Source organism: Anser anser (assembly GCF_964211835.1).
Source record: "Anser anser genome assembly, chromosome: 1".
NCBI classification, from domain to species: Eukaryota; Metazoa; Chordata; class Aves; order Anseriformes; family Anatidae; genus Anser; species Anser anser.
The window spans coordinates 124982369-125004559 of NC_139720.1; the positions used below are offsets into that span (position 1 = coordinate 124982369).

Here is a 22191-nt window from a genome sequence, read left to right on the forward strand (position 1 = left end):
AATAATAATAATGGGCGATCACCAACCACATGAAGTTTAACAAAAGCAAGTGCTGGGTCCTGCACCTGGGACGGGGCAACCCTGGCTATACTACAGACTGGGCGATGAGGCACTGGAGAGCAGTCCTGCAGAGAGAGATTTGGGGGTTGTGGTTGACAGCAAGCTGAATATGAGCCAGCAGTGTGCCCTGGCAGCCAGGAGGGCCAACCGTATCCTGGGGTGCATCAAGCACGGCATTGCTAGTTGGTCGAGGGAAGTGATTGTCCCGCTCTACTCTGAGCTGGTGCTGCCTCACCTCGAGTACAGTGTGCAGTTCTGGGCACCACAGTACAAAAAGGACATTAAACTGTTGGAGAGTGTCCAGAGGAGGGCGACAAAGATGGTGAAGGGTCTAGAGGGGAAGACGAATGAGGAGTGGCTGAGGTCAGTTGGCCTGTTCAGCCTGGAGAAGAGGAAGCTAAGGGGGGACCTCATCACAGTCTACAACTTCCTCGTGAGGGGGGAGTTGAGAGGCAGGTGACCTATTCTCCTTAATCACCAGTGATAGGACCCACAGCAATGGTGTCAAGCTGAGGCAGGGGAAGTTTAGGCTAGACATCAGGAAGAGGTTCTTCACCGAGAGGGTGGTCGCACACTGGAACAGGCTCCCCAGTGAAGTAGTTACTGCACCAAGCCTGTCTGAATTTAAGAAGAGATTGGACTGTGCACTTAGTCACATGGTCTAAACTTTTGGGCAGACCTGTGCGGTGCCAGGAGTTGGACTTGATGATCCTTATGGCTCCCTTCCAACTCGGGATATTCTATGATTCTATGATTTTTCTTTCTTTTCTGTACTAATAAACTGTCTTTATCTCAGCCCATAAGCTTTCACGTTTTTTTCTGATTCTCTTCCCCATCCCACTGAAGGGGAGTGGGAAGGGTGAGCGAACGGCTGTGTGGTGCTTAGCTGCCATCCCGGTTAAACCACAACAGGTCGATAGTCCTTGTAATGTGGTAGAGGTCTTGATTCCAATAGCACTCAAGAGAGAAATAAACAAAAGAAGGTACTACAAAAAGCACTGCTGGTGTTTGTGCATGTATGTTTGTGTGTGAATATGTGATCTGTACACATCATAAAGCTTTAAGATGGGACAGTAGAGCACATTTCTATTATAAGAATCTAAGCAGTGATGATATACACAGGAAAAATGACAGAATAAAAATAAGAAAGTATTATGGCTTGATTCAACAGTAGAACAGCTTTCAGGGACATAGACAATAAGGAGACCTATATACAGCTATGTAGTAAGGCCCTGTTAGGAAGCTTTTTCTTTGATTGTGACACAGGCCTCTCCAACCATGTCTACACATAACGTTGAACAAATAACACTTCTAACTGTGCTATGCTTTCCAGGAATTATCAAGAATATCATTACTATTTCAAAAACTATGAAAAATCTCCAATACATTTATTTTCAGTGACAGATACTTTAAAAAAATATATAACTTGCAACAGAAAAAAAAAAGAGATTTCTAATGTAGAAAACCAAAATTTAAACAGAATTATGTTGCAAACAATTGTCTCTAAGAAGATAATTCTTCCTTAATATTAAATTAAAAAAAAAAAAAAAGTTAAACATTTGAAGATATTTTCACAAAACATGCTGTGGAACTGAAAATATAACTCTTATGACATAGACAGTAAAAATAGTTCTTTCCTCACATCACTGCTGCATTCAGATATTTTGTTCCATTCTTTCTTATTCTTTACAATGAATAATGGTATAGGAAAACAGGCAAATTCCAGTTTGAATCTCTAGCACAGCCAACAATTAGTAAAGAGATTAAATCCAGGACTTGAAAAATACTGAAAGTCACAAGTGAGGTAATTAATTAAATGACAGTGAATTAAAATCTCTTTCTAATGGAGACATCTTTTAATGGTTAAGATCCAGATATCACTCACTTAAGCGTACATTGAGGAAAACAGAGCAATCAGGATGAAATTTTGGCTCTAGGCTACCTCCTGTGAGAAAATACTAAATCTACTTTTTATCTCCTTTTTTTTTTTTTTTTTTTAAATGTGGTTTAAAACATTGCTGTAGCATAACATGCATGTACAAGGGTGGACCAAAAGAAATGAGGCAAGCTGCCAGCCACTTCCATCCTTTCTCTGGATTCACAAATGTGGTCCCATGGGTTCAAGAGGTGTTCCACATCCAGTATCAATGTCATCATCTCTCTGTACCCGCAGCAGAGACATAACTGTGTGCTTAAAGATGGGTCGCCTTTGCCAGCACCATAGCAATTTCTATTTCAGGACCCCAGTCAGATTGCTTTCTTAGATGATGCCTACAATATCCTCAGCACTTTCTCCTTCTGTTGCAGTGTTTCTGCAGTTGTTGTTGGAGAATAGAATAGGATTATATTTAATGAACATGGTAACACTTTTCAATTCAATTTCAATTTTTGAATTACAAGTTTCTTTTTGTTTCATTTTTAGTACAGCTGCTCTTAATGTACATCATGAGCCTGGTGGGAAGCAATATAAGCCTAGCTGCTGTTGCTATAATAATAATTATTAAGAGTTTAATTTGCATTTTTTTCTTTTATAAAAAAACAACAGACAAACGAACAACATAATGTAGAGTAAAGCCGTGTGTACAAAAAGAACCTTAAAATGATCTTAACACTATGTCTGATTCTTTCATAAAAAGACATATATAGCCTAATGGTTACACAACATATCAAAACTGTTTCTGCCACAATTCAATTCATACTAAGCTATTCATAGGAATAGTTTAGTGTGCCTGTTATTCCATGCCACAGATGTGTTTCAGAAACAGAACTGAGATGAAGTGCAGGAAGAGAAGAGAAAACCATGTACATCCAGGACTCTGGACTGAGGAAGGCAACACTTCTTTTGAACAACAAAATGTATACTGTGTTTATGTCATCACATTCCTGTCCTAGAATAATCTCTAAAAGGGAGTCAGTCATCACCTCTTTTACCAACTGCTTTTCCCATTCCTCTCCTCTGTTAAGTATGCTCTAGAAAGGTTTATGCAAATAGGGTAGCATAAGACCTTTACATGATAATGGTGGCCAGAAACCTTTTGTGAGATGAATTCTTCAGTCAAACATCCAGTTAATTGACAAGAGACTTGACCCATCTAACATCAATTGTTTTTAATTTAGGAGCAGATTGGAAGACAATAATACATCTCAGAAATAGTGTTTTTTTTCTCCTTACAACCACTTTCTGTGTGAGTAATTTTATATCAATAGAAGAAATATATATATATATAGTTAAAACAGGATTTAAAATATATATTGTTGTTGTTATTCTAGACAAGCTTACATTTTCTGTGAAAATGAGTAACATTTCATTGGTTAAAAGGAATAATGAGCAATTACAAAGAACTGAAAATCATATCTTTAGCTGAAAAGCTTCTCTATTGGAATTATTTTCTGAAAGTACTAATTATTGTGTTTATCAAACGATGTGCTGATTTGCAAAAGCTAAGGAAATAACATTGCCGAGCTGGTGTATATTATAATTTTGCTTTTGTCAAGATAAAGGAAAAGCTTATGATTTGGCAGGGCTTAGATCATGTGTATTTAAAAAAAAAAAGTAAAGACAAACAAAAGCATCTTTTCAGTGTGTCTATCTGTGAAAGTAAGATAAATCATAAGTTTGGTGCACTACTGAGGTTTGATCAAGTTCATAAAGGAATGAAACTATGAGGAAAATTTATTTCCCATTTAACAAGTAGTCAGAAAACAGTGAACTTTGTCTAAATTTTGTATGTGTACCAGTACACTAATCAATGTAGGTATGTGGCTTTATGTACTGGCTTCACCTGTAAATGCCAAGTTAAAGTCTGAAATAGGAGATACATCCACAGATGAATAGTCTCATATGGTCCTGTGCAAAATGGTCAGATACCAGTGGGAAATTTTTAATAGGGCTTTCAGGTTACCTGTTATTTTTATAAAGGGGATGTGAAAGTTATGTAAAACCATATTTTTAAATATTGTTTAACATATTACTTTACATATCATTAGATCAAATTCAACACATAATAATAAAAATGGTTTCTCCTCCAAAACTATATCTAGTGTGTGATCTAGAGTAACTCTGTGAAATACGAAAGAATATGACCACATTGAAAAATAAGGTTTCATAGACATTAGTGTCAAGAAAGTTTGAGATCTGACTTATTTAAAAGTATTGCTACCTCAAAACCCCTTTGCTACAACAGTCAGTCTCTAAATAATAACACTTGGACAGCGTGTTATTCCCAAGAAAATGAATTTCTGCTGATCCCATTAGAACATGCTATATGAGTGTTGTTTCCTCTGGACTCTTTGATGCACAACTCCAGGTGAAAAATAATGCCAAACCTGAATTAGGAGTCATAGGGAAACTTCTGTTTTACATCTGTACCCAGGGTTATCAGATTTTTTTTTCTAAATCAACTCATTTTGTTTTATTTTAAATACTTCTGTCTTCTCCCTTGCTGTGTTTACCTAATCCACCTAATTTGAATTTGCATTTCTAAAACTCGTTATATAAAATTATAACAAAATACTTTAACTCATTGTTTCTATGTATGTCTTTAGTATTTAATTAGATGCACTATCATCGCATTTATCAGAGAAGGATCCCCAACCCAGTCTGCACTCCTGCATTTCTATCTGTGTGCTATTTACTGTTATACACTGTTCCTTACTATTTGACCTTCCTGTTGTAGCAACTCTTTGCATAGAAACATTTACCTCTGTCAGAGTAAAATATCTGAAATATTTTTTTTGCCTTTATAGTATGTTTCCAAACAGTATGATTAATGTCACTGACAAAAAAAAAAAAAAAAAAAAGTGGAAATAGGGAACAACAGAAGGGGGACTGAAGAAGAGTTAAGGATTTTTAATCTTTTTATAGAATATCAGGGTTTCTGAAAATCTGATAGTGATTTATGGCTAATACATGCATTGCAAGATAAATTATTTGTAATTCCAATCCTTTGTCCTATCACAGTATGAAATATCCTATCAGAGACTGGTTCTGCGTGCTTTTTGTTCTTTTTTTTTTCATGCTAGAAGATGATGAATATGGATTTATCTCATGAAAGAAAAAGACCAACAAATATCAGAGTAAAATTTAACCAAATATCACATCACATTATGAAGCCCTTCAAAAAATATTTCAAAATATTTGCGATCAACATAAAGACGAGAATAATGATTCCCAGTCCCTGATAGCTAGACTTTTGCCTAAGGCTGTGCCAGACAGACTATGCCCATTCTTGTGTGATAGTGAAAAGCTGACGTTTTGTAAATAACTAGATGGTAGACCAGCTGAGAATACTGAATATCACAGATGTTAAAGGCACAGTAGGAGGTATTATGTTGCCTGTACCTGATCTGGATTAAGTATTGCTCCTTCCTAATTTATGCTTTCCTTATGCCATCATTAAGAACAGCACAACATTTAATGATGACAGGAAAAGGAATGAGCAAGAGCAAAAATAAAAATAAATTATATTTTGCATGAGGTTAATGGAGTTAAACAAGAGCCAAAAACATTCCTTTAAAACTGCATATTGTGTTCCAAAAATCATTAAAAGTATTTTCTTAGCATTATATGGAATCATAAATGTAATTTTTCCCTTTAGCTTAACACTAAATGGAATATGAAATTATTCCATTTTAAGTTAAGTAGTTAACACTTAAAGCTAAAGTTAATTTCAAATACTACTCTCCTCGTATTGAAGAGAAAATGAGGGACAGAGAGAATATCTGAGTTATAATAAAATCTATATCTATTTATTCTACCCTTGAATTACACAAAATCATTTGTTAATAACATACTCAGTGAAGAGAATTAAGAGAGCATGCTCTACAATTTTTATTTCTTATCATAAATTATTCATGAATTTTGGCGCTGCAGAATTCCACACAAAGCAATGGATTCACTTTCTTCATTTAACTGAGATAAGCAATGAGAAAATTTCTGAGATGCAAAAGCTGTTTAACCAAGGCTTTTAAACTTGCCTCTTCCACATAATTTCCATGGAGTAAACCTCAACAGCAGTACTTCTGACCTCCTTCATTGGATATGACTCATGCTTCATCAAGCTCTAAATTCATCCTGTGAAACTTCTGAAGCTACTTATTAGATTTGAAGTTAGTCTACCCCTGATATGAAGTACAATGGGTGGAGAAAGAAATCATCTTCCGTCTGCAGCTGTGCTGACTGAAATGGAGTGATGACACCTCACTCCCAGCTGATTTTTCCCACCTCCCTGGTAGAAGTAACCACCCTTTCCCTTCCCATCTGCCAGACGAGCTTTTCCTATGAACAGCCCCTTCTTGGTTTCCAGCAAAATTAGCTAAGGAATGCTTGAACACTTTAATTAGTAAATCTGATTTAAATACCCTCATTTGGGTTGAAGCAGGGTAGGAAATGCAAAAAAGGCACTGACCCCAGAGGAAGGTGGCAGACCTGGGGGGTGTGGGGGGGCTGCAGGTTCCAAACAGCAACTTTTCAACTTCCATGCTGCAGATGGAGAAGGATGTGTCTCTGCTGCAGAACTTAGACTGCATTATGATGTCCTCCCAGTGTATGTCAGAAGTGGCAGATGTAAGACATTGTCATGTATGTTTGGCCATTACACACTTGGCTTAGAAAGCCCTCCACCGTAAGAGTAGATTTCTCACCCCACAGTGTCCTACATCACCCCCTTGCTGTGGAGATGCAGTGGTTTCTGGACTGAGAGGTAAATTTTCCTTTGGGGATGGTGTGAGTACAGTTTTGTCTGGCTTACATTACTCTTGAATTTTCTGTAAGCCCTGACCAAAAGCAATAAGATCTACCCCTTTTAGTCACTGACTGCAGCACTGATATAAGTACTTAGCCAGCTATCAGATAAGCCAACTAATCTGAAGGACTGAAAATTTAAAATCAAGTCCCTCTTCCCCCCTCCCCTCCCCCCCCCCCCCGAAATTTTATGGGTCTGATCCTACTTGTTGAATGCTGCTTTGGAGAACATTCGCACACTAAATACATATGTCAGGGATGAAGGGATGGAAGTGCCCCTTTCAGTCACAGACTGGTCTTAGATCTGCTTATACTAGCTGAGTTACTACACGTTTATCATTTGAAGGATTATGATTAGTCCAGCTAATTTAATGTGGCAATAAACATTTTAAGAGACCTGCTCTCTGAGTCACTCCTGCAAAAGCAGTCACCACTGAGATCTAAAAAAGGTCTGCTGGAAGCTTTCTTGCCTGTAATAATAAAAAAAAAAGGTTTAAGTAAGACCAAGCACAGAAACACAAATTTCAATAGACACCTACTGTGTGAATGAATCAGAAGAGTGAAGTGAAGTGAAATATCCTCAGACCTTTAGCAGACATGTGATTCATCATTAAGGCTGATGTGAAAGGCAGAGCAAGTTTCCATGATAAATCACAGCCACTAAACAATAAGCAACAGCACCTGTTTTCATTAGTGAAGGGCTTGTAATGGCAGTGATTATCCATGTGCCAAATGTCTGACTACACGTAAACTAAGTGATATTAAAAGTATTTTTTGTTGTTGTTGTTATCAAAATCAGTGGTAGTTCTTGTTCAGAAACAACTTACTGCAAATATAAGACAGTAAGACAGGTCTTTAATTCAGCAAGCAGGTCTCATTATCAATCAGTTTTGAATAATATAGTTCCAAGTTTCATGAAATTATACGGGTATTTTTTTTGGTGCAAATATCTATTACTGGTCAGATAACATATTTCCAGAACACCTGTTTGTACGTGGTAGTGTATAAAGGCAACAGGGAATACTGAAAGATTGAGAGAAGAATGAAAGATATTTCTTTCAGTGACTTTTGTGTCCTAAGTCTGGATCACATATTCATATATCTAAAGAGGAAAGTCTGCAGAACATACATGGTCAAAAGCAGAACAGTAAACTTTCAGATGAATGAAACTTTTAGTTTCCTTTTTTTTTTTTTTCCCTCAGTGAGTCAAATAAGTATGCAAGTCTGACATTAACCATGCTGTATCTTTGAGGAATAACTGTGGATTAAAACATTTAAATCACAATAACATTTTGGAGAAAAAATACACTAAGACACCTCCAGTTCTATCCCTTTCTTTTTAAGTAATCTGATTACTTACAGTTGCAGATCTAATACTCATATTAAAGCCTTATAGAAGGCAATTTATGGCCTATATTCAACATGTTTTTTTTTCATAAGCCCTGGAAAAAGATAACCAGTAACTTTCTATATTTACTTCACTCCTGTTATTTGTACAAAGTAGTTTTACACATATTAATGTAACTTCATTGTACAATTGTTTATCACTAACAAAATTCCAAACCTAATATAATTTTAAATTTTGCAAGAAAAAGAGATAAAAGACTTGGATCTCTAATACTGTTTAAGAGAGAATTATTTTATTGGTTTTGGTATTTATGTAGTACAAAGTAATCAAAATGTAGTTTAATCCTTTTTTTGTTTCTATATGACTTTCCTCTATTTGCTACCAGAACCAAGCAGGAATCAGAGAATCATAAAATGGCCTGGGTTGGAATGGACCTCAAAGATCATCTGTTTCCACCCCTGCCCCTCCGCACCATCTAGGAAGATGCAGTGGTATCAGTCCGAGACTGCCATACAAATCAGATCATAGAGGTTATAGAGTAAACCAAAAGCGAGTACTTTAGATTAAGTACAAGGGGATCTTTTAGTTAATTTGTCCCAGTCTTGTTGCCTGAATTACCTGCCTTCACCTAACTCCCCTGCCACTCAACCTTGCTCACAACATAAGACTCTGGATGTTAAACTTAAGTAATTCTCATCACAAGTCACTCCATAGAACAGACTTACTTGTCCAGAATAACTCATTATCTTGCCTTTTTTTTTTTTTTTTTTTTTTTTTTAGAAATCTGAAGTGAATAATAAAGCATGATACTTGTTGAAAGAGATGGAACATACCACAGCATGCTGGAATAATTAAAAATAATCATGATGACCAAGGTAAAAAGTGAGCTCTTGGGTAAGACTAAATTGCTGTTAAAAGCAACATCATTTATTTATTTATTATTAATCTGATCAGATTTCAGCTGTGCTGTCATTCAATTTACCTTCAACAGGAAAATAAATAAATAAATAATCTTGCAGGATGGGGACCCCACTCTAAGGCATACCAATGGATCTGTTTCAATGACATTGTTCAGGACCAAAGTTATGAAGGGGGATCTGACACGCAGAAATCACCCTTTCAAGTAGTCATAGGTGAAGGAAATCTTGTAGACTAAAAGTCAGTTTTCTAAACAAGACTACTTCAGACACAGAGGTCAACACAGAGGTCTTATAAAACTAAAGCAAATGAAAAGAATCTAATAGTAAATTACGTATTGAGCAGCAACACTAAATAATTTTAAAATTAACGAATCACATGAACTTAAGAAAAAAATAATCTTTGAAACAGCCTTTGTAGAATATTTGAGTCTGAGATATGTAGGATTGTTTGAGCACATAAAATGAAAAATGGAATGTTTTACTAGATTGATCCAAAAAAATGGTGGGAAAACGGGTATATGAATCATCAGTATCTCCTCTCTGCACTTCTTCTTTCTGCATATTGTCATTTACTGGTAAATAATCTGTGCTTTTCACTATAAATTTGCATATTTAACAGGTTTGGCATGATTTCAGTGGGTCAACACTTACATAAACTCATCATCATACATTAAAATCAATAAATAAAGCAATAAAGGCTAACACATACTGTAGAGTAACTTCAATAGCTTCAAAAATTGGCAATACTTTACGGTTTCATGAAATCTTAAGATGTATGGTGAAGTCTTGTCTTTGTGTTGTTGATATATCTGCGGAAATATATATATTAATTATACATTAAAACAGATTATCATAATTATTAATCTAGTGATGAAGTAATATTCAATGAATTTTCCAAATCAAAAAACATTTAGAAATGCTGTGAAGACCATGTACTGCAAATCAGATTTCTAAAATTAAACATTATATCAATATTTTTTTCCTAATTCACTTAGATTAAAAAATATTTATTTCATTGTAAAAAAGAAATTAATAAACAAAATAATTTTGTTTTCTAGGACTGTGAAGTAGACGTCAGCATGCATTTGATGACAAAACTGGAATTTATTTATTTTTTGTTTACAATAAAATAACAGTATTAAATTTACATGAAATATACATATATATATATGGTGTAAATGGATAAATTGTCACTGACTTCAGAGGGAAATCTTGCCAAACATTGCTTCTAGAGTTTCTTCACTCTCCTGCATTTCTAAAGTTGCTATGAAACCCATTGCAAATTTCATTTTCTACTGTATGCAAATTTATACAATATTTTTGCTTTTTATATTTTACTTATTTTATAATGTAAAGAAAGTTTACTTTTGAAATTATTTCATCATCTGAGTTGCAAAGCTTACAATGAAAGATGTTTCAGCTCTTTGATACTCGATACACTTTGTAAATGCAACCATCAGCTTTCAGGTGATACCTTGCCAGAGTTTGCCATCACCATCAAATTAAAAAACAAACAAACAAACAAAAAAGGAATGCAGATAAGCTTAAACAATTTGGAACCATTATGGGCTCAGCAAGTTTGCATCAAACACAGAATAAAAGTTATAATAAAATTAAAGTTATCTCCTGATAATAAGACCTTGCACTTGACCTGAGTTCCACCTGTCATGAAAAGCTGTGAACAGAATGTTAATAAAGAGAATGTGATGGAAATTTTTTTACTAAATTAAAGTCTGAATGAAGTGGGTTTTCATTGGAAATACCTAATCTGTACTCACAAGTGATGACTCTTCTGTAAATTCAGAAAGACAACAAAACTTGACGCCACTTTAACTGTGGCATCACTGTTCCTACATTTAATACAAAAGAATGCTCAGCAAGTGAAATCACTGAAAGCAAATTGAATGCTTACAGAGTTAAACATTCCTCTGATTTTTATTGAGTTTCATGATATTTCTCAGTTTTCTAAAGCCTCAGTTGCTGGTATAATAATTAGTTTATTGTCTCTGTTTTCATCAACACTAAAACAAGTAAAAAATAGCTCAGGTTCTGGCCATTATATTTAGAGTAGATGTGTGGGTAAGATGTATAAAAGCTGGAAAACAAGGAGGAAAAGATCAGAATATATATATATATAATATATATATATTTTCTTTTAGAGTGCTCCATATTTGAAGAGAAGTATATCATATACAAGAACTGAGAAAGAAAATGGGGAATATAAAATTTTATTTCCAGTCACTTTAATTTGTCAGTAGGCAATGACTGACTATAAGTTTACAGGAATACAGAGGCTTCTTCTATTTAAAGAAACAAGTGATATATTCTATATGAATTATACTTAATTTAAAAAAAAAAATAAAAATTAAATTTCATCTTTCATCTTAACCTGATGGCATGAACTCTGTGTTTTTTCAAACACTTAATTTTATCCACATCAGGATACCTCTTCTCCCTGAGAATACATCAGGTGTATCTGTGCTCCCCCCCCCCCCCCCCCCCCCTTTTGCATACAACAAATATTTTCCTTCAGTCCTTACTGTAACAGGCTGAAGAATTGATCTGTAAGAAACTTCTTACTGCAGCATGCAGGATTAATCACTGTGAAGTACATATTTGCTGACTGATCAACAGCCCAATTTGACAGCAGCTATATAAAGGATCTTGACCATCTGGTGATGGGATATGGAAATGCCAGCAATTGTACAATAGCTGCATGCAGGAGACCCCTCACATGTGAGGAGGAGTTAGTCATGTAGAAATTGATCCCCTTACCTCTGGAAATGACTTAATTCTCTATATTCCAAATATAAATATAAACTCCTATTTGGTGGTGATTTTGCTTACACAGTAAGGGGAAGACCTGAGCCATTGTTGTTACAAACATATTACAAGTTCTGCTGGCTAGTTTAATTCTTGAAGTAATAGAAGAAATACTGCTCAGCTGCTTTCCCTGAATAACAGCTAAGCATTTGTAAGGTTATTTTTCTATATTCTTCCTCCAAAACTTAAATTAGCATTGGTAATAGAAGTATTGGTTGGAATGGCAAAACTCAGTGGAAACTTACTTTGTGAACATTAAGATTCTCAAAGAAACTCCAATTCACAAATATATCCAAATCCATAAATAATATCCATGTTATTTACAGATTTTCATAAACACCTTTCCTCCCTCCCTCCCTCCCTCCCTCCCTCCCTCCCTCCCTCCCTCCCTCCCTCCCTTCCTTCCTTCCTTCCTTCCTTCCTTCCTTCCTTCCTTCCTTCCTTCCTTCCTTCCTTCCTTCCTTCCTTCCTTCCTTCCTTCCTTCCTTCCATTTCTCTCTCTTTCCATACATCCCTGCCATAAAAGCAGGAGAAATACTATGAAAAATTACTCTGTACTCTTTTGTTCTCCATTCCAAGAACATAACTATAAGCAGAATACTAGACAGTTGCCTTGGAGATAGCAATTAGATTGCCATCAAAGTGTGCCATACATAAAATGTGCTGAAAGTATAGTAAAAAATTTATACAGGACCAGAATGAAAGTTACCCACCTACTCTCTTCAGAGGATTAAGAAAATAGGGGACAGAGGTGAGAGGAAAAAGAACAGCAGGAGAAAGCTTGTTATGGTGTGCATATAAATTTGAGAAAACTTAAATGTTGGTGTCTACCTCACAGGTACTAATCTGGTAATTACTTAATCTTTTTTTTTTTTTTCAATACTAAAACCAAAATGCAAGAAAATCTCACCTGTCTTGAAAAAAAAAAAAAAAAGGTAAAAAAGGTAAATTGTTTACAATTCAACAATAGAATCATAGAATATCCCTAGTTGGAAGGGATTGGAAGGGACCCACAAGGATCATTGAGTTCAACTCCTAGCTCCCCACAGGTTTTCTCAAAAATTCAGACCATATGACTAAGAGCACAGTCCAAACACTTCTTAAACTCTGACAGGCTTGGCGCCATGACTACGTCCCTGGTGAGCCTGTTCCAGTGTGCAACAACCCTCTCGGTGAAGAACCTCTTCCTGATATCCAGCCTAAACCTCCCCTGTTGCAGCTTGACACCATTCCTGTGGGTCCTAACCCTGCTCACTAAAGAGAATAGATTGGCACCTGCCTCTCAACTCCCCCTTGTGAAGAAACTGTAGACTGTGATAAGGTCTCCCCTCAGCTTCCTCTTTCCCAGGCTGAACAGGCCCAGTGACCTCAGCCGCTCCTCATATGCCTTCCCTCTAGGCCCTTTACCATCTTAGTAGCCCTTCTCTGGACACTCTCCAGCAGTTTAATGTCCTTTTTGTACTGTGGTGCCCAGAACTGCACACAGTACTCAAGGTGGGGCCGCACCAGCTCAGAGTAGAGCGGGACAATCACCTCCCTCGACTGACTAGCAATGCTGTGCTTGATGCACCCCAGGATACGGTTGGCCCTCCTGGCTGCCAAGGCACACTGCTGGCTCATATTCAGCTTGCTGTCAACCACAACCCCCAGATCCCTCTCTGCAGGACTGCTCTCCAGTGCCTCATCGCTCAGTCTGTACGTATAGCCAGGGTTGCCCCATCCCAGGTGCAGGACCCGGCACTTGCTTTTGTTAAACTTCATGTGGTTGGTGATTGCCCAGCTCTCCAATCTTTCCAGATCTCTCTGCAAGGCATTTCCACCCTTCCAAGGCCTTTTCACCCTAATATTGTTGGTTTGATCTATACATAATTTAAGAGATTTTCTTAGAAAAAGGAGGAAAATGTGTTTCTTCATTCTCTGTACTTTAATCTAGAAAAAAAAATAAAATAAATAAAATCTTACCATTACTTTATTGCTCGGGTGAAATATCCCTTGTTTTTACAGAAGCAGAGTACGAGGAGAACACTATCAGCATATTTCCATTATGGATTTACAACTACTGGCAATTTTGGCTGTTTTTTTTGTTTATTTGGTTTTGACTGTCTAATTACAGCTATAAACATCATTTTTATTTCTTTAATAAAATTTAATGTAACTAATACAAGGTGGTTTTTTTTTGTTTGTTTTTCTCTTTAAGTGTCTGGGGCAAAGAGAAATCAGGGTACAGGATGTTCCATGTCCTGTGCAGGACATACGAATAACATAGGAATATACTTTTTACTTTTTGATGAGAAATTAAAATGTTTCTGTTTGAATCTCTGCCAACGCTAAATAAATAAATAAATTATCACTTTAAAAAAGTGAAATACTAGGATGTAGAGTTATTTTAATGTAAGACTCTAGTAAAAATAAAACTTTATGGTTATGGATATCCAACCAAATGTTTTTCTTTGATGATAAGGAAATGGTAGCTCATATTAATGGAATACCAATCTGGTGCTGAATCTTCATCCAGTCATTCTCACCTCCTACCTTCTGTCATCCTCTTTTAATGACACATTCAAGGAAAGTATTATATAAAAGTCTATTATAAAATAAAACAGAATGAGTCACCAAAGGATACTTAAAATCATTCTGTCCAATACAGTGGTGTATTCCTATTTAATTTGCTTGCTTTATGAATTATATGTCTACATTGCTAAAAGGACAGGTAATAATATAGTTCCAGCTTTATATCAGTGAGCCTAACTGTACTTGCTTCACACACAAACGTCAAGATAACACTAGATGCTCATTGTGTTTTAAAGGATTATGGCCTTAAAAATAATTGTTCTGACTCAAGACTGTACTTCAGCAAATCTGAAATTTGTATTTGGCGATGACTCACATTTTTCAAGTTAGGAACATACAAGGAATTATCCTTAGATCAAGGTCTCTGTCGAGGAGTAGCTGTCTTCTTCAGATGGAATTTGACTACATTAATTTTCCTTTTCTTTCTATAGATTGCTTTCTCTTTCATAAGTAAAAACTGTGTGCAGTAAAAATAAAAATGAAATATGACACTTGATTCATACACAGTGTGCAAAATTAACTTCATACAACAGAAGAGTGAGAAAGGAATGTCAGCTAGGAATCAAACGACATTTATTTAAGAGATCAGGTTCTGGAATAAAAGACGTAATGTGCCTGCCTACAGTCAAGGCAAATACTCATCATTGGAATGGGGAATCCATACACAGCTGACATGCAATTAAAATTTTATAAGCACTAAAATGTGTTTGCAATAGGTCAGAGGAATATCTGATATGGATTTTAGTTACTCTGTTAGTTCTCAACTTGCTGTTGTGTACACTCAGCAAGTTTGCAGATGACACCAAACTGAGTGGTGCAGTTGTCACAACAGTAGGACAGGATGCCATTCAAAGGGACCTGGACGGGCTGGAGAAGCAGGCCCTTATGAACCAAATGACGTTCAACAAGTCCAAGTGCAAAGTGCTGCACCTGGGTCAAGGCAATCCAAGGCAGGAGTACAGACTGTGAGAAGAACTCATTGAGAGCAGCACTGTGGAGAGCACTTGGAGGATCTGGTAGACGAAAGGCTTGACATGAGCCTAGATGTTAACTTTAAAAGGGTTAAAAGGTTTTTTATTCCATTGTGATTGCTAATTACATTATAAATAAGCTAGAGTTAAACATATCTTCGTATGTATACTTTCTTATAGATATACCTTTTTATCCCTTACAGGTCTTGCTTTTGCTATCCACTCTTGTGTTTAGTCAAGTAAGAGAACATTGTAAAGCAAGTTATACATATCACATTTTTAGAACTTTCCTTTGCTGCAATGAACAGCTTATATAGGTATTCAGAGTGGAAGGAGAAAATTTAAGTATAGAGGCGTTCTGTTAACTAAAGGGTTGGAAGGGTCCACATCTCAAATATGGCTGTTACCAACACTTGTACAAAAAAACAGTCAGCCATAGAAAACTGATATAATGCAGTGCCATTTATATAGGCTGGCATTTGTGAAAAATAATATTAATCTGCATGAATGGTATTCATGCATATTTAAAACTGTATTTCAATGTCTATTAAGATTATAAGCTATTTTCTTTCTCTACAGTCGCTCTTAAATATATCTTCTTTTCTCAGATCCTGTGAAAGGAAATAGGCTCTGAATATCAAAGGCCAACTCTGAATAGGTTGGGGAAGATGGTTTTTTTTTTTTCCTTTGGATAACTTTCAGAAACAAGAATAAAGCCATTCCAGGCTAACATTTTTTGATCTGAATTTCAGGTTGAAAATCTAACAGGAACAGAAACACTTCGAAGTTTTCTTTTCGTCTTTGTTTTATTTTGGTCAAACACAGTATCAGAATCCAAATACACACATTCCATGAAAGAAAACAGCTGCTATACCCATAAGAGGACTTATGCCTCCTCATTTTGCCTAGCTCCCTCAATACCTAGATGATCAAATACCATGATCAAGTGCCATCTGGTGTTTCAGGAAGCTACAGTCTGTACTCAATTGACTTTTCACTCATAAAGGTTTCCTGGGCATCTGAAGATTTGTTTTTTGGCATGGTTACAGCTCCCTGTGGGCTGACAATTAAGCACATGAAATCTTCAAGATCTACAAGCTAGGCGTATCCCAGCTCAGCTCAGATCCAAATCTGGTGGGTATTTTTTATCACACAGATCACAAATTTAAGCTTGAGCAAATCAAACAATCAAACAAACAAACAAACAAAAAGCCATGTGAGGTCAGATAAAGCAATTGAACCCTTATTCTTACCTCATAGGTAAGAATTATATTCCGCATTATATATATTTATTATACTTTATTATATTGGTTTTTTTTTTAAATTACATTATGTAAAAATTATGTAAAACCCTTTTTAAAGGGTTTTACAGAATTGGACCCTCATTTTTTTCCATTGTTATTGCCCTTTTTTACGTAACAGAAAAAAGCATTTTTTAGAAAAGTCAGAATCAGAAATCCCACATAACAATGATTAGGTCTCATCCATTTCTGTTTTAATTGATGAAAAGAAATGCTGATGGATAAACTTTGATATAGGAGGAAGCATAAAATGAAGTACCTTAATGATAGGTCTTAATAGCACTCCTAAATAGGCCAGGATAACATTATTTTACTCTCAGAAAGGAAAGACTTTACCAGAAAAGAGTTTGCAGAATAATGTTTAAAGACAGTTTCTATGCAAGGAATCTAAATGAGGTAAAAAGTAGTCTTTTGGGGAAATTCATTATTTCAGTAATCAAACATATAATCATAGTATATTGATGAACTCTAGTGACTATTTTTTTAAGGCCGATGTCTAAATGATAGAAAGTCCTCAGTGGCCAGAATTATGCTTTTAATTTTTTAGGACAAAAAAACAAGCAGCTTTGTCCTGGTCTTTCCATAACTTCTAGGTTATTTTAGAAGAACAGTATATGTTTGAGGGAATAGCTTACTTTGATGAATAACTTGTGATTTGGTAATTTGTTAGATGGAAAAAATATCTACAAGGGGGTACTATGATATTCAATATTTACTGAGTTTACTATTTATTCACAAAGACTGTAGATAAAAGAAGATAAATGTACATTTTAAATAAAGGCATTAAAAATATTTGTGTTCAAGAAAGATACTCTAATCATTCTAGGCTGTATGTTCAGGGATTTAAAAGATTTTCCTACTGGGACAATTTAGTTACAATGAACAATTTGGATAGTTGAGTGTTAAAACATGAAAATGGATAGGTAAAAATGGCTAACTTCAGGAATTTTGATTTTCTTTTCAAAATCAGTTAAAATTATGATGCATCTTAGATCTGTTAGTCATTATTGTGCAGTCCTACTTGCTGTTTTCCAAGTATTCTTTCACTGCCTTATTTTCCCTTTATATATTCACTTACCTAATCTCACAGATCAGCTGGACTTGACTGATAGATCTAGTGCTTCAAGGATGCGAACGTTCATGAAAGACAAAGAAAATAGTAATGCTTGTTGCTGAACAGGCCAACTATTCCCAGAATACTCATTCAATTTTTGTGACATTTTAGCAAAGAACTGAACTGCTGAAACATTAATCAGAACTGTCCATAAATGATAATTATATTTCTGTAAGCTATTAACCTCCTAAAGTTTCAGATTGTCAGGATGCTCTCTGGTATAGCTCCACTAATCACTTTTCAAATTAATGTCTCTAAAATACGTATTTTCTGACAGATCTCCTTTTAAGTTGTCTGCTGACAGGTGTTCTTTTACAATCCAGATGGAGCACATGAGGATGCAGAAACAGACTGCAATGAGAATTTTAGTGGTCTGAGGTGACAACAGAAGAGGGCCTGAAAAATATTATTAAGAACAAGACATAGTTAAGGATAATATGGAGCTATAAAATTTCTAAAAATATTGACAGCAAGTAGAAGGGTAAGTCCATTTTGCATTCTAGATCATTTTTTTTTCTCTCTTTTTTTTTTTTTTAATTTCCCTCTTTTCCCTTTCCCTTTCCCTTTCCTTTTCCCTTTCCCTTTCCTTTTCCCTTTCCCTTTCCCTTCCCATTCCCCTTCCCCTTCCCTTTCCTCTTGTGTTTTTTTCTTTTTTTTTGTATTTTTTTAATTTTAATTTTCTTTATTTTTTTCTTAGCTATTTTTATATTTACTCCTTGTGTTCCTTCTTTTCTCTTTTCCCCCTTCTCCTTTCTCTTCTTTTCTCTCTCTATTTTTATTTTTTTTTTTCAGCTAAGGATAGTTTACATGGAGGTAGACAAAGGACAAATGTAACAGTTTACATTATTACCAAGAAAAACTACCTGAATCAGCACAAATGTCAATAATTATTTCAATAATTATTTTTATTTTATTTGAGTTGGTGTGATCAAAATGTTTTATCTCACTGAGTCATCCAAAAAGCTATGTTTTACTACATCTGCAATTAATTTTATTGAATGGTTTCAACTCATTTAATATGTTATTGTAATCCTTCTTAGAAAAATGAATCCCAAACTTTACTACTATAATTGAATATAAATAATCATATGTGATGAACATTCTTCATGTTTTGGTAGGAAATTTGTCACTACTTTTTATAGCTCAGTTTAAACATCAAGATAAGACCTTGAAAATTTAAAGTAGGCAAACCAATACTCAGACAAGAGACACTATGGTAATAGTGTTTGTAATATGCTAAACATGGGATGCTCATGGTAATCAACCAGATGGATTAGTTTGCAAATATATAGTGTTATTAGAAGACTGGTTTAAACATAGAATATAAAACATTAAAAAAAAAAAAAAGTGAAATTATTTTTACAAAAATGTATAAATAAATGAATCAACCCTGCTAAAATAACAAATTTAGCAAAATGTGGTATAAGGTATATTTATATACATAAAATTCAAAAAGAATCTGAAAAGTGTACATTATTTTTGTCACTTCTAGAAATAATGATGGAATGTGTGAGAACCCTAAGACTATGAGTACAGATAGTATGTATAGGAAGGAGTATCATGTGTAAGAAAACAAATGTATAGATAAATAATGGGGGGAAAAAAAGAAAAAAAAAGAAAAAAAAAAAGGATAGAAGATAATAGAATAGAATAGAAGAGAAAATTTAAAACAAGGAATAAGAACAGTATGAGATTGAAGTTCATCTCAGTCATGAAATTTGTGAGGACAAGAATTTGGAAATATAATAAATTTTTGTACATTCAACATAAAGAGATGGAAGAATCTGAATCTGAATCTGTTTACTTCTGTCCACTGTGTTTTGAATAACCTGAAATAATAACTGTATCTAAGAGCAGGAAAGAAAAAAAAAAAAAAAGTGGGGGGAGGTGGGGGAATAAGGAAAATGTTAATAATCTATTGTGTTGAACTATTTACTGAAGTCATATTTGCAAAGTAATGATTTGATTAAAGTGCTTTCATAATTTACTATTTAAAAATAAACAAAACACAACAAAACAAACAAAAAACGAAAACATATAAATCAGCTGTAACTTTGAAAGAGGGCTATGAATCTTTAAATTTTATTATAACAGTTTTACCATAAAAACTTAAAAAATTTTGTCCAGAAGATCTTTTTTAGAAAAAAAAGAAATAATAAACAAAGAAACAAATTCTGACACACTAAAAATAATAAAGACAAGTTGCCAAGAGCCATCTATGATGATGGTCTAAGAAACCTACTAACCAAACAAGACAGTAATGTTTCTATACCTTATCTGTGTGAATATATCAAAAAAGTGCAAAAAACATTTTTATTGGAGAGTCTTTGAAGTTTATGTTTTTGTTATCTCTCTGCTGGAGAATTATAGATATGGCATCAGTGTAGAAGCTGCTTTCAGAATGATAATATGATTGTGATAAGTGGAATTGTTGTTCTGTTCTTCTGTATCAGTTTCCCTTAAATACATGGTGTCAGAATTTTGATTGCCTTGAAGGCTGCTAACAAAACATCCTATAACACAATTTCATCAAGTAGGATATGTTATATGGCAAATAAATTTAGGCAGAGATAATATGGAAAAATGTTCTATTTTCAGTTATTAAAATATGAAACAGACATCTTTCTGTTTGGATTCATCTTGGGGGGGGTGGTAGAGTAACAACAGTGAAGTAACAATAGTAATACATACTAATTACTGTAATATGTTTTAAAAAGTTGAAGGAAATATGAAAGAAATGTATTTTAGACTAATAGGACCTAACTAATTCATTACCATTATATATGAAAGAATAATAATAATAATAATAATAATAATAATAATAATAATAATAAATAATAATAATAATAATAATAATAATAATAATAATAATAATAATAATAAAATGGCTGGATCAGACTGAAATAACTCTTTAAGCCAAGAAATAGGTATTTATAGCTTAATTTTCCAGGCTCTGTTCAGTACTTCTGCAAAATACTTTAGCCAAAGTATTATTATTTGCTTTTTTCAGGCAATATAAGTATAAAAGCAATATAAAACGAACTGTGTCTGCAAGCTCCTGGTACCAGAAGAGTTTTATATAGAGACTAAGTCCCTCTTAATGTATCTAGAATAGAATATATTGTGTGTTTTACCACTTCCCCCTGCTTTTAACATATTGGTCCCATGGAGTGGAAGTTCCAAAGAACTGTTAGTCTGTCTCCTTTCATCATCAGTGAGATGCACACCATATCAAACAGAGGGAGAACTTGGAATGAAATGCTAAAAGAAAAAAAAAAAAAAAAAAAAAAACAAACAAACAAAAAAACACATTATTTCAAGCACCATCACTATGATCTCTTGTGAATTACATACACTTTTCATCTCAAGAAAAAATATTTTTTCTCTCAAAATATAATAAGATAATTTTCTAATTCTACCCATTTCAAGATGAACATAATTTTAGAAATCATTACCTTGGGTTTCAACACAGATATGACAACATAAACGTTCAACATTTCACGTATCATGTATATGCATTACTAAAAATTTCAATAGCATAATTTAATTTAAATTTAATTTAATTTAATTTAATTTAATTTAACTGTGCATTCAAATATCTTTCCAGTAGATTCCATTTAGCTGGCTTTCCAGAAAATAAGTTGTGATTGGTACATTGAGTTGAAAAGATGGAGTACAGCTGATATTTATTCTGTTTTTTTTTTTTTTCATAAAACTTTGTCTACACCTGACACGATCAGTTGTAATTATATTTTCACTGAGGTGATAGATTAAAAAAAAAAATGTTGATATTTTTATTTAAATTATTTCATGTTATCTCACAACACCAAAGTGCTTGGGGACATCACTGGAATACTATAATAATGTCACCAACTGTACTAAAGTCACTGGAAAGGAAGAAATCGTTGTTGCCATCCCTTCTCTCTTTTTCTAATAGCTGTAGAGTTATATCTGTTATTATAAATTCCAAAGTTCTTCTAAGTATGCAAAAGTCTGGTAAATAGCACAGGGAAAATAAGTCAGAACAAAAAAGAAAAGCAAAAACGAAAACAATTTTTTTTGTTGTTTTTGTTTTTGTTAATATCCCTTTTGTGCTCTTAGATTTTCTTGTAGAAAAAATGCTAATGCAGAGGACATTCATTTTTCCTCATGCACACTTGACTTGATTCATTAGCCTCTTCATAAGACTACTCACAGATTTTTCCTCTTTCAACAATTTGCATGTAAAATTGTAGAAATTAAATGAGAACAGCCAATAGAAAGTTTATGTAGTTAAGGACTTCAATAACTGTAAGGCCAACAAACAAAGGTTCCTGTTATTAGATATGTCAAATTCAATAA

The 22191-nt window shown here is 34.3% G+C and overlaps 1 long non-coding RNA gene across 1 annotated transcript; it reads right to left on the bottom strand.

The window, feature by feature from the left end:
- Positions 1 to 1424: 1424 nt before the first annotated feature.
- Positions 1425 to 18882, bottom strand: LOC310880235. The gene is made up of 3 exons (XR_014571562.1): positions 17815 to 18882; positions 9780 to 9879; positions 1425 to 2372 (listed from the first exon to the last, which is right to left on the bottom strand). It is a non-coding gene; the product is annotated as an uncharacterized lncRNA (long non-coding RNA).
- Between the last annotated feature and the right edge of the window lie 3309 nt (positions 18883 to 22191).